This window comes from Vicia villosa, linkage group LG5 (assembly GCF_029867415.1).
Source record: "Vicia villosa cultivar HV-30 ecotype Madison, WI linkage group LG5, Vvil1.0, whole genome shotgun sequence".
NCBI classification, from domain to species: Eukaryota; Viridiplantae; Streptophyta; class Magnoliopsida; order Fabales; family Fabaceae; genus Vicia; species Vicia villosa.
In genome coordinates, this window is record NC_081184.1 from 138,841,208 (window position 1) to 138,845,824 (window position 4,617).

Sequence of the window (4,617 nt, forward strand, 5' to 3'; positions counted from 1 at the left end):
CACCAGAAACAACTAAATGAAACACAAATTAAATTGAAATACAAATGTTGAAACTAAATGTGTTGAATTTGGATTACACTTCAACACCACCCCTTCATTCATATTTAAGACTAAAAACCAACAACATTAATTTCATCCCTCAAGTGGATAAACTGTTCAATCTTGATAGATTTAGTCAGAACATCTCCTAGTTGCTTATGAGTGTTACAATGAACAAATTCTAATACTCCATAATGAACTTGATTGCGCGGAAAATGGAATTTTGTCAATGTGCTTACTTCTTCCTTGCAGCACTGAATTCTTGGCATCCCTTATAGCTGATTTGTTGTCAATCATTAACCTCACATGCTTGTTCACTTTGATCTTCGAGTCCCACAATATGTTCATAAGACAAAAAACTTGACATGCGGGCAAAGCACATGTAATGTACTCAGCTTCACAAGTTGAAAAGGAAACCACAAGTTACTTTTTGGAGCACCAAGAAATGGAACTTCCCAAATATTTGAAGAAATATATATCCAGAAGTACTTCCTTTGTCAACTCTGTCTCTATACCAATCAGAGTCTAAATAGCATATCTGCTTTGAATTAGTTTTAGAACCAGAAGGAAATAAAACTCCATACCTCATAGATCCTTAAATATACCTCAATATTCTTACATTATTTTGGTAATGTGACAACTTTGGTTTGTTCATAAACATACTCACCATTTCAAGTGCATAGAAGATGTCAGGTTTTATGTTACAAAGATATCTCAATGAGTCAACCGACTTTTTAAATTTTTTAGAATTTACATAATCATCCTCAACATTAGAATCCAGCCTGTGATTTGTTTCAGTATGTGTGATTGTAGACTTGAAATTTGTTAACACAAATCTCTTCAAAAGTTAAGTTCATACTTAATACTCTTCATAACACATCAATTAAACCTCATAGTTCGTGAGTCATAACTTAAAACATCATAATCTCATGAAAGGTAATTCATCAAATTCAATAACCAAAAATGAACATAGTAGTCCCAAAACACAACGATCCAACCCCGATGTTCCGTATCAGAGCAAGACTCCCTTATTCTAAGAAAACGATAAAAAAGACTCCACGAAGCTATCCTCTAACTTCAGAGGGCTATTCTTGGTTACCTGTGCGTTACTCATGTGGAGGCAACATTCAAACAGAAAGGGTGAGTATTTCATAATTATTATATAACACATAAGGAATAAATATAGTAGTGGTATATAAATAGCCAATCACACACAAATCGATACAACATATATAGCATATTCACATACTTACCCACACCTGTACATCATCACATATTCACAACATCATCTCATGATTCAATCACATTTATCACTTAAGTCATTCACAGCACAATGAATCAAGCAGCATTAATACACAACATATCATTACAATGCAATGCAACAACAATGGACACATGCATGTAGTACCAATTCATCACTGGTGACTCAACCTTCGTTCTCCAAAGATCCCCACCATATGATCGATTCCCGCTTGGAACATGAGCACATCACAATATTGCACTCAATTCGCACAGTGAGATTAAGGACCGTCACTGGACCAATGGTCCTACAACATCATTGGACTACAGTCCTACAAATATGCTATGAATGCTTTATGCTCAACTTCACAAATTAATGACCACTGCTAGGCAAAATGGCATCATCATTCATGTATTCATCAAAGTCATGTCATCATTCAAACATACAACATCACAAGCATCTTGGTCAACTCAATCCACAATCATCAATTAATCACGTTATCAATCAATACAACAACATTCACTAAAATCCAGTAATGAAGCACAACAATTCACAAAGCCAAGTTAGATACAAAATGCCTTCTAAACCTACCCAAACGTGCACACTAAATTACAGAAAATTCTCAGAAATCATAATAAAATGTAAGCTTCCATATTCTAAAAATAGTTTTTCAAAAATATTAATTTTTGATTCAGGAATCCGCGCTAAGCGTCCCCTGTACCGCGCTAAGCACGATACCTACTATAACCAGGTTTGTTTTATTTTCAAAAGCGCGGTAAGCGGCCTCTGCGATTTCTGCAGAAAATCATGCGCAACTTGCATCAAACCAGTCCCAGTATTTTGTCTAAAAACATGTTTTAATTGATAATTTTCTACGATTAAAGGTCTATGATCCTAGTTCTAACATGTATTAATAATTACAAACTCAAAACACGATCGTTCATCTCTATGCCAAGGTTCATTATCAAACCCTAAACCTTCAAATCCTCAAGAATGGTAGATTTGAATCTAAATCATTTTATCATACACTAATACAACAACCAATCATAGTAGACATCACAATAATCATATAATCTCAAAAGTCCATCGTCATCGTTCATCAATTTCATCAAATATCACAAACCCCAACATACATTTATCAACCCCTTAAATCAAACATAATACTCATTATAACCCCTTACCTTAGATTATTAGCCGAACTGATTCCCTTTTCGAGTTCCTACGGTTGATCTTCTTCTTCTTCTCCTCTTCTTGCCTTATCTATCTCTTCTTTCAGTTTTCGCCAAAATTATACATTGAATGAATAATTCTCCTATTTTCTCTTTTTACCTTGTTAGCCTTAGGACCCTTATTATGAACTTTCTAATATGCCCATACTAACTCCACCTTATAGTATCTCTTTATTTTTATTTTATTTAAATAACAATGCTAATCAGGACTATATTATTTTATTATTCTAACTAACACCTCAATTCCACTATCCCACACACATCAACACAAACACACATCATATAATCTCATCGATATACTCACTATAATTCATATAATCACATCAAAATATCAAATAATTAATTTAAATAATTAAATCTAAATATCGGGGTGTTACATTCTGCACTAAGACATTTAGTTTCAGCTGTCTCCATATTCACCTTGAATGTTTTGTTGCTTTCTTGCTCATATTACATAATCAGCTTCTGATCAGAATCATACAACTTTAAGAGATTTTTCTTCATACTAGAAACATACAAAACATCCTTGATCAGAACAATTTTTCTATTCTTAACTCTGACTTTGACATTTCCTATTCCTTCAGCATTAAGGTACTTATCATTAGCATATCTAATCTTTGTCCTCTTTCTAGAGTCAAAATCAATCAACTATTGTTTGTTTTCAGTTAGGTGATTTGAGAAGCCAATATCCATATACCACAAATCCACGAAATATCCACCTTCTAATTTAAAATCCATCAATAACACAAGTTCATCATCAGAATCTACTCTGCCTATGTTTACTTCTTCTGACATTCTTTCCATTTTTACCAACAATCAACAACAAAGTAGCGAAACCTATTACAATTGTAACACTAAACCTTTCTCTTGTCAAACTTCTCCTTTCCCTTATGATATTTCTTTTCATCCAAGTTAGAGGCTTTTAACTTCTGAGAACCACCATATCTCTTCTTGGCCTTTGACCAAGACTGCTTCTGCTTCTTCTTACTGGAAGAAGCATTCAGAGTCTACTTTACCTCTCTTTTAGAGTTTCTCATAGTCAGACTAAACTCTTGTGCCTCTAGACTACTTTAGAACTCTTCAATTCTCATGATGCTAAGGTTTTTAGAATGTTCAATTGTTACAACAACGTAATCAAACTAAGAAGTAAGTGATCTCAACCTTATCAACAATAACGTATTCAGAGAGCATTTCTCCATAATCCTTCATCTAATTGGTGACCATAACCACTTTGGAGATGTAATATGGTACCTTCTCACCATTCTTCATGATGAGATTATCATACTACTTACGTAGCCTTTGAAGCTTCACCTTCTTCACTGATGCATCATCGCTATAGCATTGTACTAGTGTATCCTACACAACCTTCGCCGTTGTTGAATCACCGATCTTCTCAAACAAATTCGTATCCACACACTGATGGATATAGAACGACTCCTTCTGATCCTTCTTCCTCGTTTCTCTTTGTGTGTTTCTTTGCGCTTCAGTTGCATCAACTGCAACTAGTGTGTAACTGTCATTGACAAGATCAAGAACATTTCCAGCACAAAATAACACATGCATCTGAATCATCCATCGATTCCAATTCTTTATATCAAATACTAGAAGCTTTATGTTCATGCTACCGTTTCAGTTGTCCATCTTTGTTCTTGTGCAAATTTCCTCATATCTCACAAACACTCATGCTTCCCAATCCCTCTGAATAAAAAAATGTAATTCTGATCCGATTCTGATCTTCAATTCACTGTGAATTGAATGAGCATAAATCAATCACCCATGCCTCACATCTCGTGTTTCGTTGTGAATCTAACCGGAGTTCTAAATACCAATTGTTGGTGCACAAAGTTGAAAATGAAGATGAAGAAGAGGGAGAAGAAAAAGTGTAACAAACTTTCTAACAAACTATCTATTAATGAAGAACACTTACAAAGTGAATTCTCCTTACAAACTGAAACTTGGGTTCAGTATTTAAACCACCAGACACAACTAAATAAAACTCAAATTAAATTGAAATGCGAATGTTAAAACTAAATATGTTTAATTTGGATTACCCTTGAACACCTTGTAATTTTGTTTTGTGCAAATTGATTTTTGTTCCAATTTAAAAAA